General features: G+C 56.5%; 1 protein-coding gene across 1 annotated transcript in view; it reads left to right on the top strand.

Annotated features, from left to right (window-relative positions):
* Positions 1-7775: 7775 nt before the first annotated feature.
* The window catches only part of PAQR5 (progestin and adipoQ receptor family member 5), a 71519-nt gene continuing 60653 nt past the window's right edge, over positions 7776-18641 (top strand). Inside the window, exon 1 of the mRNA XM_043554039.1 lies at positions 7776-7933. The gene's annotated coding sequence lies outside the window, so the exon portion shown is untranslated. The remainder of the gene's footprint in view (positions 7934-18641) is intronic.

Below are 18641 nucleotides of genomic sequence, written 5' to 3'. Positions count from 1 at the left end.
TTGCCCTGCTGGTGAAGGGGTTTGACGTGTGCCTGAGAAAGGGCTCTTCGTCCTCAGATTCAGGAATATTACGCTAAAGGCATTAGTGTGCTGAAATTGAGGTTACCAGCTTGGAGCTAAATTATTTACACAGCCCTCAAGAATCTTCTCCCTCTCTTTAGCAGCTTCCTCCCCATGCTAAAATATTTAGCAGGGATTTCGGGAGTATTCGCCAACCCAACTATGGCTCAGAGTGACAAAGATGCCACCGGGGGCCTCGGCACATTCCCAGCGCCGGCTGCTTCCGTCAGAGGCCAGGACCATCCCCTTGGATCTTCCAGACCTGGGCATCGGAAGAAAGACATTGCACTTGGATCTTTAAAAGGCAAAGCAGACCGTGTTGGCTAGGTATGACACGGGCTGGCGCCAAAGGGACTTTCTAGAAAACGGGTCAGAAACCATCCCGGAAAAGAGTTGCACAACAATTTTTGAGGAGGAAGAAATCCTAGCAGGCCCGATGGCTGTGCGATACAAATTCGGCGTCTAGGTCATGGAGCCATTCAGGCAAGTCGTTTGCTCTTTTATTTATTTATTTTTTAATTTTTTTTAATGTTTATTTTTGAGACAGGGAGAGACACAGCATGAACAGGGGAGGGTCAGAGAGAGGGAGACACAGAATCTGAAACAGGCTCCAGGCTCTGAGCTGTCAGCACAGAGCCCGACGCGGGGCTCGAACTCACGGACTGTGAGATCGTGACCTGAACCGAAGTCGGCCGCTCAACCAACTGAGCCACCCAGGTGCCCCTCGTTTGCTCTTTTAGTATCTTACTGTTGCTAGGATGGCCAATAGATGGCTATGGTCCCTGTATTCTAATGCATGAAACTGACCGCAGGTGCTCCGTATTTCCCATAAGCGGACTGTTTCTCAAAGGCTTGGACCTGTGAAAGCCTGGGGAGCAGCTGGCTGATGCGAATAGGAGTCCTATTTTGAACGTTAGCTGTTAGGATGTACGTTGTGGTGAACTTCAGAGCAGACGTGTTCCAGGAGAAGTCGTATATAGATTTAAGTTTCGGAAATCAAAATGTAGCCTCTGGTTATTAAGGCAGAATGGCACCGCGGTTGAGAGCACAAACTTTGCGCCAGTCCCGAGTCCCTGCTGCGTGACCTCATCCAAGTCACTGCCTCCACTTTCCCAACTCTGAAACGGGGACAATGGTATGGGGCTCAGTGAGCATTAAATGAGATACGGGGTCTATAGAGCTTACGCCAGCAGTAGTTAAGAGCTTGGTAAACACTGGTGGGGACTGTCGCCTTCAATGCTCTGGTCAGAAAGAAGCTTTCCTGCTTGTTTGTGTAAATCTGGACTTCCACGCCCGTGAGCAGACTGGGTATATATCACAGGGCTCACTGGCTCTCTGGAGCTGCCCTGCCTAGCCAGCCAGGCCCCAGGAGATCAGCAGGGGATCACTTCCCCCTCCCACCTCTGACAGCTCCGGAGCTGGGTGGGGACAGAGAACACAGCAAGCTTCCTGCGCCTTTCCTGAGCACACAACTTCAAAAGGTCCACACCCAGATTTTTAAGAAAGCCTCAGACCCGGTGCCAGCCTGTCCTTCTTTCTCCCTGGGGTCCGTCAGCACCCTGTCCCACTCCTATGACTAGAACTGTCCTTGTGCATCCAGGCTGTCACTGAGAGGCTCTGGATAGCACCTGTCACTTTTTCATCTCCGAGGAAAGACCCAAGACCAGAGGGCAGAAGCCCCTTTCCCCTTAGCTGAACCCCACCAGGGTTCAGATCTCAGCCCCTGCCTTTTCCTGGCTGTGAACCCCTGGCACCTTTTCTGCCCAGTCAGAGTGTCGCTGTCTGATGCCACAGATATCCTTATTATTGAATAAAATAATGTGCAGTGTAGGGCGAGGCTCAGAGGCTGAGTTACCTGTGCGCTGTCCCTTCCCCTGTGGCCCCACAAAGTGAGCACATTGAGCTAAGAAATGTGTGGAGAAGGGGGCTCATCTACGGCTGGGGACTTCAGGCCTTCACCTGCCTGTAAAATAGCCCTGCGACCCAGACCTGAATACCAGGGTTCGTCTGAAACTTTAGCTTCTTTCAAATGCAAATGTTCCACCCAGGCAGCCCGCACGGGGGACCTGTGCTCATTTATACCTGAGCTTGAATAGGTGTATTCAAGAGCCTTCCCCTAGAGACTAATAATAATTACTATTATTTTATATTCATTCAGCTATTTATTGCACAAACAATATTACAACAATATCAGAAAGCAGAAAAAGAATCACCCACAATTGCCAGCCTTTTAAAAAGTGGGCACTAGAGTCCTCCCCCCCCCCCCCAGTTCCCCTCCAGCCCTTGTACATGCACATATGCAACTTTTCACAGCTGGGCTCCTGCCCAATGCAATTTTGCACTCAACACTGTATCATTAGCCATCTCCGATGTTGCAACCGTCCTCACAATTAGCTTTTACAGTGGGTGTGCTGTTCCTTCCCAGGTACCCTGGAACTGGACACTTAGGTTGCTTCCAGCTCCCTGCTTTTGGATACAATGCCGAAACTTTGTTCAAAGAGCTTTTTCATTTCTTCAGGATTATTCCCTTAGGATACGCTCTCAGGGGTGGGACCCTTGTGTTAAAGGCGATGCGTGTGCCTTTGGCTCTGGAGAGAGAGCGGGAGTCCGGTTTTTGCGGGGAGCTTACCTGGGGGCAGAGAGAGAGCTGGGGGTCTGGGAGGGAGTCTCTGGGTTCACGGGGCAGTCAACGTTTGCTGCGGTGGGGGAGGGCAGTCCTTAAAAGCCTGGAGGAGAGGCAGCGGCCTCAGCTGAGAGAAGAGAACCAGAGGCGGCACCCCTCGTCCCCCTCCCTACCCCCCTCCTCCCCCGCCCGGAGAGCTTGACTCACCTCCAGCATGTTCACACCCGGTCTGCGCCGTCCACACCCGGTGTGTGGGGCTCAGGGGGACAGGAGCAGGAGAAACCCAGGGAAGCACTGAGCCACGTGCAATGGATGGCCCAGAATCCAGGCAGGAAGTGTTGCTACAATGGCTTGGGGTACGTAGGCCACCATCGTGGGTGCTGGAGCCGTAGGGGCGGGCTCCCGTATTTGTATGTATATTTGCTGTGACCTGGGTCCCACCCACGGCACTGGGGGCGGGATGATGAGGACACAGACCAAGAGCCAGACAGCCCAGGGCGTCGGACTACCTCGGGATCCCCACGCTGGCTGCCCGCCAGAATCACCTGGGGAACTTTAGAAAAGACCCAGGCCCCACCTCCAGAGATTTGGATTGAATCGGTGGCTCGTGCTGATGTCCAGCCGGGATTGAGAACCGCTGGATTAGATATTATATTTTCACGCTAGGGCATTTTTGGCTGCAGGGACAGAGGCCCTCCGAGGCTGACAGGAGAAAACAGAGGTTGCGGTGGGGTTATGATGGAGTTTGCCAGGGGGTGGGGCAGGAGCTAAATCTCCTTCATAACGTCCATGTGTGCCCTCCCCCAGGCCACCCGTTAGAAACCCTCCACCCAATAGACCCCGTGCACCTCTCTGCTACTGTGGCCTCAAGACCAGTCCTGTAGCTCTCCCCTTGCAAACAGGGTCTGCCCAAGCCCCTTGCCTAGAGGACTGTGGGCTGCTGTACGGACCTGCCTTGGCCTAGGAAGCTGGCACGCGAGACACCATCAGCCTGCTGGTCCCCTTCATGGCATCTCTGCTCCTCCCTGAGCACCGTTACCCCTTAGGTCAAATGACCCTGAAGGCCCTTCCAGATTCTCTGGTTCTTGGTGGAGAAAAACCCACCGGGCACAGGCCCTCGTGGTATTTCCCTCAGGAGGTGGGTGAACGGGCCCTAAGCCTGGCCCTGTGGCTCAGCCCTGGCCGAGGTGAGTCCCAGACAAGGGGGTGGGGGGTCACCCTCCTCCCCTCTCAGCATCTTCCCACTCCACACACACCCTTCGGGGGCTTCTCATGCTTTACCTCCCTCAACTCCGCTCTAAGGACTGGATCCACACCTGGGGAGAGACTGTGCCCCCCCCCCGGAGCGGGGGGGGGGTTCCCCTGGGGGTCTGTGATTTCTGTGGGGAATGCAAAACTTTGTCGTTTCTTGTAGCTCCCCGGTAAAGGGCTGTCAAGCCCTGGGCATCAGTAGAGGGGCTGGGGCACGGAAGGCGGGGAGAACATCCCCCTTGAAGGGAGTCTTTCCCATAAGTACCCCATGATGGAAAGGTATTAGAGAAAAGGACACAAAGGGTGCTACTGAAACAGCCATGGTCAGACTGGGAGGTGCTGGGACAGGAAGTCAGAGGAAGGGGAGTCCCCCAACTCACTGCCCCAGCAAGGCCCCCAAGTGGCCTTAGCCTGTCTCCTCCCTAAACAACCAGGTGGGGGAGGAGGCTGAGGGAGGCCTCTCCCAGGCAGCTGAGATGAGGTACGACACTGGGGGACCACGAGGTGCTACCCTTAGGAGGAAAAACACCGAACTGGTTGGTGTCCCCTAAAAAGATAATGCCATGTCCTAACCTCCAGTCCCTGGGTCTGTGAAGGTATTTGGGAACAAGGGCCATTGTACTTCTAATTAAGGATCTTTAGACGAGATCGTCCTGGACCCAGGGACTGGAGTCCTCATACAAACAGGAGAGGACCCAGAGAGACACGGAGGAGAAGGGAGTGTGACTGGAGTCACGCCCCTGCAAGCTGAGCACCGCCTGGAGCCCACAGAAGCTGGAAGAGATCAGGACTCACTCTCCTACGGAAATTTCGAAGGGCGTGGCCCTGCTGACATAGCGATTGGAGACTTCTAGCCCCCAGGATAGTGAGAGAAGGCCTTTCTGTCAACCATGTACTCCCCCTGAGCGGCGACTTCTTCTCCTGTGAAATGAGGCTAATACTTCCAGCCCTGATGCAGCAAGGGAAGAGCCTCGTCAGAGGCACTGTCGGGCAAGCGCTGACCCCTCTCCCGGCCTCCGTTTTCTCATCTGCAAAGTGGAGCAGGAAGCCCGGCCTGAAGACTCCATCGCAGGGGAGGTAAGAGGAGGGAGAGAACTTGGGGGCTAAGAGAGCTAAGGATGCATGAGGCTGCCGAGTCCTGCTATGTTTGGGGTGCACAGTTCTTGCTGTCAGATAAAGCCTTCTGGACAAAGGGGACAGACCATCTGGGGCCACCCGGGAGGAGCTGGTGAGCCCCCTGAGGAGTGGGCTCCTGGCTGGGAAAAGTACTTCCGACACCTGGCACCCTGCACGCCCAGGGGGCAGCGAGGGCAAGAGGGAGAAATGTAGATTCTGCGTCATATGGATGGAGGGCGGGGCTCTGCCCAAAAAGGATATTTGCATTGTGTTATAAAGGTGTCCCCAAAGAGAACTGACATTTCTGAGTGATGCTCTCCATTTCCCCCACCCCTCCTCGGTCCCTCGGACCACTGCAGACATCCCCCCACACCCTTCCGTGGTCCACCTCCCATGGCCACGAGGACACGTAGTGCCTGCCCCCCCGCTGGGCCGGTCCCACAAATGTTCGCTGAGGCCCTTGAAAAGAAACCAAAGCCTGAATGTTGAATTCACGCAGCACTCCTGCACCCAAAGCACTTCCGAATGCATTCTGTGGTCACCACGCTAACCCTACGAGGAACAGGATTCCGATCCCCGCTCGCAGATAAAGAAACAGCTGCTCAAGGCCGTTTGCATCCAGGCTGCCTGACTCCTGGTGCTCTTTCCATGTCACCTCGCTGCCTCTCCTGACATATCATCGGCTGCTTCGTTGGGTAATTTGGGGTCCGGGTCTCTCCAGAAATGTCCCGTGCCCCTATCTCCCAACCGGTGTGGCCTCAAAATCCCCCAAGGTCGACCGATCCCAGCCCAGCTTTCCAGACCCTCCCTGGGACTCCAGCACCCTCTCCTCTGCTCCCCACTTCTCCCCAGCAGCCTCTTCTTGCTCCACAGCCCTCTCCAGAGGGTTCCTGTTTAACCACTCAGCTAGGCTTTCGTCTCCCAGCAGCACAGGTGGGGGCTGTGGCCCCTGGTGACCAGGTGTTTGGCCAAGATCCACCGACCACACTCCTTTAGGTTCCGGGAGCCACTTAGTCGTCCCTCTTCAGTCCCCAAGGTGCACACAAAGAGGCCTGCGGTGGGCAGGAGTCCGGTGGGGCACTGGCTGTCTCTGCTCAGCGGTGGGCTGTGTGCCTGCCTTGTGCGCGCCAACAGCTTCTGCAAGCTGGGGGCCAGGCCAGCATTTGGCTTTAAACACCTCACACCCTATTCTGCCTCCAAAGCCCATCTCTGTCCCGGACATCTGAAGATGATGTTACAGGGCACCTAGGTGGCTCAGTGGGTTAAGTGTCCGATTTCAGCTCAGGTCATGATCTCACAGATCGTGGGTTCGGGCCCCGCGTCAGGCTCTGTGCTGACAGCTTGCTCGGAGCCTGGAGCCTGCTTCTGATTCTGTGTCTCCCTCTCTCTCTGCCCCTCCCCTGCTTGTGCTCTGTCTCTCTCAAAAATAAACATTAAAAAATAAAGATGACATCAGAAAGGACACCACCTGTGGCCTTGCCTCCCCCGCAAAGGGCTCCACGTCTCAAATCTCAGTCCCCCAAACCCTCGTGAAGGCAAAGCAGGGATTACGAGGCCACTCTGAGTTCGGCATAAGCTGGGACTGGGATCCACTCCATGCCCCCCACTCCTGTCAAGCTCTGGTTTGCACAGCACAGCTGCCTGTTTGTACGGCCTCGTGCCTTCCCTCCAAGAACTTACATCTGAAAGGACAAGCGAGACACACGCACGTGCACACACTTCTTTATGTGATGCACAGCTGCAGGCCAACCTAAGCAAGATGCCCAATAGCACCATTGAGGATCCGTAAAAAGGGCCTGAGAGATCATTAACTCACGGCAAATGGGGAAACTGAGGCTCAGGAAGAGCTAGAGACCCGCCCAAGGCCACAGAGCTAAATGGAGGCCTCTGGACTCCTGGTTCTGTGCTCCTTCCATTGTGTCTGCACATGTAACAAACAAGGCAAGGCAGGCAGAGAAAAAGAGCTCAGACAACCTGGGCAGGCAAGGAAGGTCAACCCCGCCCCCCATTTCATTCTGGAAGTTTTGTCCAAAGGGTGCATTTTCCAGAATTCCTCTAGGAGAGTTGGGGGAGGGGGAGGGGCAGGCAGGAACAACCTACAACTTGTTCCTTCAGCACCTGGGAGTAGCCACACAGTCTGGGTGGCTGTTTCTTCTTTGTCCCCTGTGTCCCTGTGACTCTTTCTGCTGTGTCCACTGAGTGGCAGAAGTCCAGGCCCGGCACCTTCCAGGCCTGGGAAGTGGAGTCCTGGGGAAGGGAGAGGGTGGCAAAGCTCCCTTGGGCAGGGGCATTCCGGAGAGAGCCGGTGGAGCTTGGCCAAGGCCAAGAACAGCCAGGGGTGGGGAGAGATCATGGTGGGGTGGGGCTGCGGGTACCCGGTTGTTTTTTTCCTTCTCTGTGCTCCACCCCGTGCATTCTTCTGAAGGGCAGGCTCCCAGCCCTCGGCCCCCGGGAGTGGGGGTGCGCGCGGTGCAGCGTGCGGAGGGGTCCGGCGGGCGACGGGGGCCTAGACGCGACTCCACCTGGCGCACGGCTTCGGTGGCATCTCAGGCGGGGCGAGCGGTGGGCGCCGTTCCGGAGGTCACCGAGTCCGGCGTCGGTGGCACGTGGTTCTGTGCCGGCCGCGCGGGGAGGGGTGCCCCCGCGGTGCCCCCTGCCCTCCCCCCTGCCCTCGGCTCCTCCCCGGGGCCTGCGAGCCCCGCCCCGGGCGGGAGGGGACCGGGGGCGGGACCCACGGGGTAGGCGCGCCGACCGGCCGGGCCAGGTGCAGCGCCCGCGTGTCTGGGGGCCGCAGCGGCCCCGGAGGAGCGTCCCGGTGTCCGGCCTGCCGGTGCCGCGTCCCTGCGCCCCCTTCGCCGGACGCCGGCGCCCCTCGGAACCCAGGTAACCGAGGGCGGGACCCCGCGCCTGGGGTCCACGCGCACCCCGCCGTCGCCCCCGCGCTGCCCGCGGCCCGCCGAGGTCGCCGAGGGCCGCTCTCGGAAGGAAAGTTTGCGCCGGGACCGCCGCGCCCCGGGCGGAGGCGACAGGCATCCGCGGCCCCGCACGTCCCCGCGCGGGGAGCCCGAGCGGAGCTGGGGCGGGCGCGCCGGGTCTCCGCGGACACCTGGGGATTCCGGCCCTCTCGCGCGTCCCATCTCTCACTCCCCTGGGCGTTTGCGCCCCTCCCCGCCCGTCCCCGAGCCCCTGAGCAGAGTCCTCGGATGGGGACTGCGGAGTTGGCGAATTCTGGAGGGATGTTTACATTCGCGCTTCCCGCCGCCCGGAGGCCAGACCCACGACGGGAGAGCCGGCCGCGCCAGGCTGGGTGCGGGTGAGGGGGCGTCCCCTGCCCGGGGTGGGGGGCGGCTGGGCCCTGCTGAGGTGGGTGCCCAGCCACCAGTGGCATCCCGGCTTCTGTTCTGTCTTCCGGCAGGCCGCCGCCCGGCTGGGCATCCTTGGCTCCCCCCGGGCACTCCCCAAGCCCCAGTCGGATGAGTTGAGAGCAGGAGGGAGGGTGGCGTCCCCAACTCCCCCTCCCCCACCAGCCCGGCAGGGGCCTAGCTAGGTCTAGAGCTCTGTGACCCTTGCGGACCTGAGCAGAATGGGCTTCGTGCAGCCCAGGCAGCGAGGACGCCCAGCTCAGTGTGAGGACGGGGGTGAAAGATGCCCCTTTCCACGCAGAACCCGAGAGAGCAGATGAGGGAGGTGCGTGGATCAGAGTAAGAGCTAACATCACTAGCATGGACGCGTCGCTGATTTCATCCCCACCCCCCCTACAATAAACCAGCGAGGTAGTAGGTCTTATCCCATTAGCAAGGTTGGGGGGGGTGGGGGGGGGAGGAGGAGTCTCAAACAGGTTGTCATTTGGGGGGGGGAAATACGGTAGACCTGAACTTCAAACCAGTCTCCTAGAGCCAGGTGGTTGGTGCTGGGCCTCTGACTCAGCAGGGGTTCCTTTCTTCTCCCCCTCCTCCCCTCTTCCCTGGAGGTCCTTCTGGAAGGGGTAGGCCAGGAAAGGGCACCTCCAAGAAGAAGTAAAATCCGGTCAGGCGGCTCCTCAAGAGAGAGCCAGCTCCTTGCTAAGCTCCAGGACTGCGGGAGGCAGGCACCTGTTTTGTTCACTGCCGTAGCCATAGTTTCCCGGCTCCCAGAGGCTGCCCAACAGGAAGGGACTGAATCAACCTCGAAGGGCAGAGATTCTTTCCTTTGGACTGGAAAGGTGCCTCCTGCCACCGAGGGTCCTTGACACCCACTTGGGGCGGTTTGATGCTTTATAAACCAGCGAGTGCACCCATAATCCCCTGTGCTTTTCCAGACAGGTAGGCTTTGCCTTTACCCTGGATCCAATTGTCAGGCCCAAGGGAGGTGGGTTATGTGCCCGGCTTTGCCCTGCCCTAGGAGACGGAGGCCTCTGTCCCATTTGCACTGGAGTCCTACCCAGCCTTCCAGGAAATCTCATTGGAAACTTGACCCTTTGCCTCCTCCTTCTCCTTACCCATTCATGGGGCAACCATGGATGGAGGGCAGAGATGGTGCATGCCTCAGTTTCCTCATTTGTAACACGGGGACAATAGAGTCTGCGTGGTTTTATGAGTGAGCGGTCCAGAGGGTTCTGTAACCTTCCCAGCAAACTGTAAGAGATGATGGTGATTTCTTCCTGTGTATGTGTGTTAGCCTGAGCTCCCCACGTGGCCTGTGAATACGTCTGGGAAGCGATCACACATCTTTGGTCTCCCTCAGAGAGCTGGTCTTATCCTGAGCATACAGTAGGTTCACAGGAAGTATTCACCGATCAAAAACAGTCTCTACAGGAAGAGAAGGTGCTAAAATTGGATTTTTTTAATCCTTCCCCCCATCCTTATGTAAGCAGAGAGAACATTCTACCATACAGGGGAGGCTGCAGGAGGAGGGACCGGAGGGGTCTGAGAGCCCCTAAAGGAGGAGGTGGTCAGTGTCTGGCTCATTCTAGGCCATGGTCAAGTGGGGAAGCATGGCAGGGCGTGTAGGCCTTTCCATGGCAGGGCCCTGAAGACTTTTGAGGCCCTGCCAGGAGCCCTGTAGCCCTGAACTCCCCAGCCGGCCCAGGTGTCCCCTTTGCCCTCTGGACAGGCCCGCACAGCCAGAGTTGGTCAGTTGTCTTCCCTGGAGGAGGCCTCTGCCAGTTCCTGGGTCTTAACCAGAACCCAGTAGGGGAAGAGGTTTAGACCCAGAATTTCTCAGCTGGAATGGCGTTAGAGGCTGTATCCCTTCTACCCCCTCCGTGCTGTATTTTCCATATCAGCGAACATCCTGTCTTGTTTCCTTTTCTATCTCGTTTATCATCTGTCTTCCCGGTTAGCATATCAGGGCCGTGAAGGCAGGGCTTTCTGTCGGTTTTAGTCACGGCTCTGCCGCTGGGGATCGGCGCCGTGGCTTGTGTGTAATGGGTGCTTACTTAATGTGTGTTGAATAAATGAACACATTCAGCCCCACCCCTCCTCTCCTCATGGAGAGACTGAGGCCCAGAGTGACCTGTTGGAGGCAGAGCTGGAGTTCTTCTTGATGGAACTCAAGTTCGTTCAAAGCTGGGTCTCTGTCCCCTGCACCTGGTTGCTTGAGGTGCTTGAGAGCTGCCTTGGCAAGAACCTTCAGGTCACCCAGAGAGGCAGCTCCCAGGCAGAATGCATGGCCACCCCGTGAACTGAGAGAGCCAGGGAGGAGTGCTCCCCTTTAGACTCCCATCCCCCAAAGAAAACTCCCAGTGCTGCTCTCCAGACGTGGGAAGTTCCTCAGTTAGTGGCGAAAACAGTGGCCTTTCCAGGCAGTCTTTTAAAATTCCCCGGGACACTGGGGAACTAAGGAGGAGGACCAGAGCCAGGTCCCCAGGCAGCCCTGGGGGGAAGGATGGAGCTTCAGATCATGGGCCAAGGTTAACAAACCAGTCTGAGAAGGTGTGACCAGATGTGTGGGCTGGGAAGAGTGAGGACATTATTCTGCCCACGGCCCTGGGGAAGGCTTGGGGCTCTGAGACCTCACTTAGGAATCTGATCAGAGTGGTTTCCTTGGATGACCCAAGAACTACCCCAGTGCAGGGACAAGCAGGATGGAGAAGCTCGAGGGTGGGGGTGGAGTGGAGGTTCAAGAACTATCTACAGTAGAAGCCGGAACTTTCTATGCAATAGAAAATATGGAACACACCTACACACACACACACACCAAGCGGCTTCTGCCCCGCCCCCATGGTTCTTTTCAGCCGCCATCTTCAGCAAAGGAATTTTATCTGTGTCTCAAGGCAAAACTCTGGGCCCCTGTGGAGTCAATTGGAGGAGAAGAGATGGGACAAAGATGACTTCCGGAGGAAGCTAGTAGGGCCATAGGTGGGAGGTGAGGTCCCTGGAGGCATTTCCTCTTCACGCTCACAGGAAATGTGGCTCCTGCCTTCTTCCCCGATGGCTTGGAGGGGTGATCGTTGCATTTTAATACCAGTCATAAGCATTCAGTAATTATTAGCTGTTTGCCAGGCCGTGTTCTAACCTCTCTGCACGAATCGGTTAATCTTTACAATAACTCCATGACGTTGAAACCCGTGTCGTCTGCATTTGACAGATGTGGAGACCGAGGCCCAGAGCGGTGGTGTAACTTTGCCCAAGATAACACTTGGGCAGAGGGAGAGGGGGGCCAGAGGTACCCTGGACGACCGTAGCCTCTCGGCCGTGCTGCCTCTGTATGACCCAGCGGGCCACACAGATGGGACAGAGAGCCTGGACGCCAGGGTGGCCAGCACCCGCCTTGGGGAGCTTTGGCTGTTTCCCCCGAGCCCTGCTCTTGACCCCCAGATCCCGTTCTCATTGTGGTTTGCCAGATGCAGAGCAGAAATGCCCCTGTGCCTTGGTGTTGGGGGAGACACCCAGAAGTTGTGCCTCTAGGGATGTACGTGTTTATGAGTTTATCAGCTGTTTGGAAAAAATTGGGGAGGAAGGGGACCGGGAGATGGGGGGGGCGGACAAAGAAAATGCTTTGCCTGAAGAAGTGAATCCATAATGGTGACTCCTCCTGTGTCCCAGGCCACTGTGGTCCCCCCCTCCTTGCTCCCCAACTGCTCCCTACGGGCTCCCTTCCCCTGGAGCAGGCGAGACCCTGACCTGAGACATAGCTTATGCATTCCTGACCCCTGGCCTTCTCTTTATCGCCCCCATCACTACAAGTTCGGTGGCTTCCAGCAACAGCGAATGGAAAAGTTCGCCTATTGTGACATAGCGTGAGTCAGCCCTTCTTCAACGATGGGGTTGCACAGTCAGCTCTGAGGCCTTGGCCTGCACCCCGGTACCTGGAGACCTGGGGCTGGTTGCTTGGGGAAAAGGACAGGGTGACTCTAGACATTATTTTGAAATTATGCAGGTGGCAGCGAGGGGCCAACAGGTGCAAGAGACACAGCCGTTTTTAGTGTCTGGGAGAAAAGGCAGCGTGTCCCAGAGCAGTCACCCAAGCTGTAACTCCTGCCCTTGCCGTGTCCTCTAAGGCAGGGTTTGTTTCACAGGATTGGCCTCACTTGTGGCCCTGACCACCCCCAGCGTGCTCTGCGGGGTGTGAGTGGTGAACTTTGCCTAGGCCTCAAGCCCGCATTTTGCCTGAGCACACCATCGCCCATGAGACGTTTTTTCCCCTTCAGTTATTCGGGAGCCCCCTGGCCAGGCTGACCGCGGTAGAAGTGATTGGGAGCCTGTCAAAGGCCCAGAGCCCAGCCACCCTGGGCTTCTAGGTCGCGTGGTCCTAAATCGGGCCACTCTGCCAGCCCAGTACCAATCTTTGAGTTGGTCACTGCACTCTTGGGAGCTCAAGGCTGCTGTGGCTGGTGGGGAACCATGGGTGCTAATTCTGATACTATATCACGGTGTGACTTTGGCCCTGTCCCTTCCTGGGTGGGCCTCATCGGTAGAAAACAGCTTGGCTTAGATCAGGGTTTCTCACCTCAGCACTAGTGACGTCTGGGAGCCGGACAGATCTTTGTTGTGGGGGTGGGGGCCGCCCTGTGCGTTGCGGGATGCTTAGCAGCAACCTTGGCTTCTACCCCTCGGATGCCAGGTGCCGGGGCCACCTGTCACTTCCTTCTTGACGACCAACGATGTCTCCAGATGTTGCTAAATGTCCCGGAGGCAAAATCATCTCCGGTGGAGAACCCCAGGGGGTCTCTGGTTGAAGACACCTTGATGACTAGGGACACATTTGTCTTTTCCAGCCCCTATTTTATAAATATGGACAGTGCATGAACGGGGGGCCTGGGGATAGGGGCTCCAAGGGCTTGTAGGGTGCGACGTGAGCTATGAGGAAAAGGGAGGCTCTGGGCCACTGCATCTTGCTGAGCCCCAAGGCCAAGTTCACTCTGCCTTCCAGACCTTGGCTTACATAAGAAGGTGATGGGAGGAGGCAGGCCTGTGGTCCCCATGAGCACTAAGGTCGGAAGCCCTCCAGCCAGTGACTAATAGCCTCTACATGCCCTAAGGGTTCAGCTTCTCCTCCACAGTCCCCTGTCCCCTCTCTGGCTGCCTGCTCCTGAGAGGACACAGGAAGTGAATCAGCCCAGCCAGTGGGCAGCCGGGGGGGGGGGGTGGTGGTGGTGGTGGTGGTGGTGGTGGTGGTGGTGTGGGATGCAACCCAGTGGTGTCAGACGCAAGGGCCACACATGCCTGCACTGACCCAGCCCTGGCTTTATTTTGTTTATTCCTCCCAAGTTAGCTGTTTATTAACTTTGTCCACAGAAGCCCCTTCTGACCTCATTGCCTGATGGAAGGGCAAAAATGTGTCTCCTCCAGGGTGGAAGGGGTTTGTCAGTGAATCCTGGAAGTAAGTCATTGTTCTGGGTACAGCAGGCTGTGAGATTTGGGATAGCATTAACCCAGATGATTGGTTTGGGTTATTCATTCTTTTTCTTTACTTTTTTTTACTGAGGTATAATTAATGTTTAACATGTTGGTTTCAGGTTTACAACATAATGATTTGATATTAGCATACACTGCAAGGGGATCACCATCGGTCCCCATACAAAGTTGACTTAAAACATTTTTTTTTTCCTTGATGTTTAATATTTTTGAGAGAGAGAGAGAGGAGACACAGAATCCGAAGCGGGCTCCAGGCTCCGAGCCGTCGGCACAGAGCCCGACGCGGGGCTCGAACTCACAAACCGCGATGCCCCCAAGGTTGACTTTTATGAGCTGCTCTTGACAGCTTTCAAGTGTGCACAACGATGTTATTACTATTTTTATTTAAAAGCTTATTTAGTTTGAGAGAGAGAAAGGGAGTGAGAGTGGGGGGGAGGGGTGGAGAGAGAGAGAGGAAAAGAGAGAATCCCAATCTCCCGCTGTCGGCAGGGAGCCGGACATGGGGCTCAACCTCAGGAACCCCCACCTTCGGTCCGAGAGGACAAAGATTCAGTACTTAATTGCAGAGCCACAGGTGTGCCCTATAAACTCCGTACCCACTGAATACTAACTGAAAGTCTAAACCGGTTAAACACTAACTCCCCGTCCCCTCCATCCCGCAGCCCCTGGTTGCCACTGTTCTTTCTGCCTCTGTGAATCAGACCGTTCTAGGTCCCACGTGTAAGCAGGATCACATGCCATGTGAGCCCCCCATCTGGGCTCTTCACTTAGCATCATGTTTTAAAGTTCATTAGGTGCGTCAGAATTTCCTTCCCTATAAAGGCCAAATAGCAGGGCGCCTGGGTGGCTCAGTAGGTTAAGCGCCAGACTTCGGCTCCGGTCGCGATCCCACGGTTCGCGGGTTCGAGCCCCACGTCGGGCTCTGTGCTGACAGCTCAGAGCCTGGAACCTGCTTCAGCTTCTGTGTCTCCCTCTCTCTCTGCCCCTCCCCTGCTCGTGCTCCGTCTCTCTCTCTCTCTCTCTCAAAAATAAACAAACATTAAAGACAACTTAAAAAAAAATAAAGGCTGAATAGCATTCCACCGTTAAGTATATACCACGTTTTCTTCCTCCATTCACCTGTTGGTGGACATTTGGGTTGCTGCTGCCTTTTGACCGTTGCCAGTAGTATAGCCATGAACGTGGGTGTGCAGATAATCCGTTTGGGTCCCCGCTCCCAGTTCTTCTGTATATATTCCCAGCAGCAGAATTGCCGGGTCAGATGGAAAATCTGCGGTTAACCTTTTGAGGCGTCGCCGTACTGGTGAGGAAGAGGTGTCAGAAGTGGATGTTAACGGTGAACATGAGATATCCAAGCATCCAGGTAGAGGAGAGGCGGGGGAGCGCAGGGCAGGGGAAGGAAGGGCCGACCCGTGCCGTGAAGCACAGTGGTGCGTGTGCTTGCTGAAGCCGGGTGTGGCTGGTGAGGGGTCCGTGGAGAGGGTCGTGGACCGCGAAAGGCGGGTGGACCAGGCTGGAGAACTTGGGCTCCTGGCTACGGGCCGTAAGAGGTGCTGAAGGGGTTTTTAATCGGGAAGTGATACCAGCCAGAAGGATGTCCGTGCGGGTGGTGTCACGGGCGGACTGGGAGGGAAAGACGCTTAAGGCGAGGGCCAGGTGGGTCAAAACTGAGTACTGCTGAAGCCGGGTCGCCGGTGTGCATGGAGGGAGCAGGTCTAAGGGTGGACCTGCTTCGGTGGCTGGGTGAACCGAGGTGCCCGCCCCTGCCTGGGTCAGCTGACGGGGGAGTGGCCTGTTTGGCAGGATGACCAAGGGGCACGCTGGGGCCCGATGGTCTGGAAGGGTCTCTTAGGACCCCTGGGGTGGGGATGAGGGTCGGAGAGGGGGTGCAGAGCGGTGGGACCACACGGAAGGGGCGACCTTGGGGTGGCACAGAGGGCCCAGAAGAGCCGGAGGCCAGGACGCCACCCCTGCCTGGTCCTGGTCCGCCCCGCCCTGAGCGCGTCATACCAATCCACACCATCGGTCTCTGCGCTTGGGGCTGGGTCCTGGGGGTGGGGGATAGATAAACGTGAGCTGGTTACGCATCACATACCGTGAGCCGGTAAGTGTAATTCACTTACGCATCCTCCAAAGCTTAGGAAATGGAACTCCGCCAATATCTTTGCACAGTTACGCATGGAATCACATTCGGGGTGGGCGATCCCCGGCGGAAGTAGAGCGTGTACTGAGAGGGTGTCAAGGGTCCATGATTTAGTCCAGGTCAGGGTCTCTCACCTCAGAGCTACTGCCATTCTGGGCCAGGTCATCCCGCGTCGTGGAGGCGGGGGGGGGCTGTCTCGTGCCTTGTGGGACGTTCAGGAGCATCCCTGGCCTCTGCCCATTGGGTGCCAGTAGCCACACACACTCCCGGCCCATTTGTGACACCCAAAAATGTCTCCCAGACGTTGCCCGATGTCCCCTGGTGGGACAGAAATCACCTTCAGTTGGGATCCGTTGGTCCGGAGGCCGGGAGACGCTTCTTGCAGGAATGATGTTAATCCACGCTCTAGAAGATATGTAAGAATTAATCAAGATGAAACAGACGTGGGGAGCGGGGGAGAGTACTCCGGGCTTAGGTGACAGTGTGTGCTCAGGCCCTGACGTGGGGAAGAGGGTCAAGGGAGACCAGCCAGGGGAGGCATGGTGGAGGTGGGGAGAGGGGCCAGACGCTTGGGGTGCTTGGGAGGGAGCACAGGCCAGGGAGCCTCCCAGACGCGCGGGATGGAACTGTTGGAGGCTGGCGAGTGACGTTTGGGCATTTTGGGTTGGAGCCCCCTGGGAGGCTTCCAGGTGGGGCCCTGAGCTCAGAAGAGAGGTCTGGCCAGAGGTACACGTCTGGGAGTCACATGCATACCCATGATGAGTGAAGCCCTGGGGTGGACGAGGCAGCCCAGGGAGAGCAGATGGACCTGGAAGCGAGCTCCACCATGTAGAGACTGGGGAGGAGCTCCCAGAGAGGGAGCAGAGAAAAACCGTGGTGCCTGGTGCGGGGGAGAGTCGGGGAGGAGGGCGAGGCCGCCGTGAGGTCGGTGGGGCCGGAGTGGCCACTGGAGTCGGAGACCGGAAATCAAGGAGCCCGGTGCCCTGGGGCAGGTCGGGCCGAGGCAGCGGGGCAGGAGGGAACAGAGGCAGCCGGCGTGTCTGGAGAAACAGAGGTACAGACACCTCTGTGGAGGTGAGAGGAAGCCAGAAAGGGAGGCGGGTCAGGGAAGGTTTTGTTCTGTTTATTTCATCCGCCTGTTGCCCACCCTCCCCCCGCCCCGCCTTCTTTTCTTAGAAAGTAAACGTACGTGGTGCCGAAAAAATTTTAAATTGCAGAGACTTCCCTGTGAAAAGTCTCTGTCTCCCGTCTCCCTTGGCCTCCTAGCGCTCTCCCCTTCCTGGAAGCAGCTTCACCAGCTTCCTACGTACCCTTCCAGAGACGGTTCTGGCACGAATCAGTAAAAACGTGTATCGATTCATTCTCCCCCAAAGGGTGGCCCACGGGTGCCCTTCATTTGTTGTTTCCCCACTTAGCTCTCTTGGGATGCTTCCAGATTGGTCCCTCGAGTGTTCAAGGCTGTAGAATGTGCCACTGCATGGCTGTCGCACATTTATTTGATGAATCTCCTGGTTTGGGGGTGTCACAAACAACGTCCCACTGAATTGCCTTGTCATCTAGTCATTTTGCAGTGTAGGCGGTTCATGTGGGATAAAGCCTCAGGAGAGGAATTGAAGGGCCGGAAGGGTGTGTGTTTGGATTTTGAAAGATATCAGCAGACCGCTGTCCATAAAAGTTTAGAAAGATACACTCCAGCGGTGGATGAGGGTGCTCTGGTCCCATGCCCTCTTACATGAAGTGTTACCAAACTTGCTGACATTTGCCAACCTGGAAGGTAAAAATAGTTTCTCAATAGAGTTTTAATTTGCAATTCTTGGCTGTGTTCACCGACCTGAGAGCCACTTGTGTTTTCTTTACCGTGAACTGTCTTTTCATATATTTTGCCTCCTTTCTCTCAGGTGGTTGGTCTTTTTCTTATTGAATTGGAGGCGATCTTTATATATGAAGGAAACTAGTGTTTTGTCTAGAAGATCAATTACAAGTGTTTCCCCCACAGTTGATCAAGAAGTTTTTGGCTGTTGCTGCATTTTATTTTATTTTATTTTATTTATTTTTTTAACAATTATGAATGCCGAGGGAGAGAGTCAACTGAGTGGCGGGTCCCTGGTGGGGAGGTCCCTGAGGAAGCATTGGGGTGAGTTCCCGGTTGGGAAACTCCTCCCTGTTGTGTAACAGGCAGAGGGAGGGAGGAGTCTGCAGTTAGTCCAGGGATGGGGTTGTGTTGACGAGGAATCAGAAAGCTAGCGGGGCAGGACACTGATGGTGTTAGCCAGAGAGCAGTTGATTAAAAAGCACTGGAAACTCAGCTAGATGCCGGGAGGCAAGTGGATGCATCATGTGCTTTCTTAGACTAACGGTCCCAGTTGTTTATATCTTGCCTGTGATCTGGAGCCTTCCTTATCTCACTCTTACACGCCACATAACGTCCCCTGCCCTGAACCACCCGGGGCCAGGGACCAGACAACTGGGGACAGCCCCTGTGCCCCAGAGCCCGCCTGAACTGTTCAAACTAGCCAACCCTAAGCTAGTCACCGTGCCCTGCCTTGCCTTCCCCATGGAAACCCTAATAAAGGCAGTGGCCTGTGTCTTCCCCTCATTCCTTTCTGCCCCC

This window comes from Prionailurus bengalensis, chromosome B3 (assembly GCF_016509475.1).
Source record: "Prionailurus bengalensis isolate Pbe53 chromosome B3, Fcat_Pben_1.1_paternal_pri, whole genome shotgun sequence".
Classification (NCBI taxonomy): Eukaryota; Metazoa; Chordata; class Mammalia; order Carnivora; family Felidae; genus Prionailurus; species Prionailurus bengalensis.
This window is presented reverse-complemented; position numbering and strand designations above follow the sequence as displayed.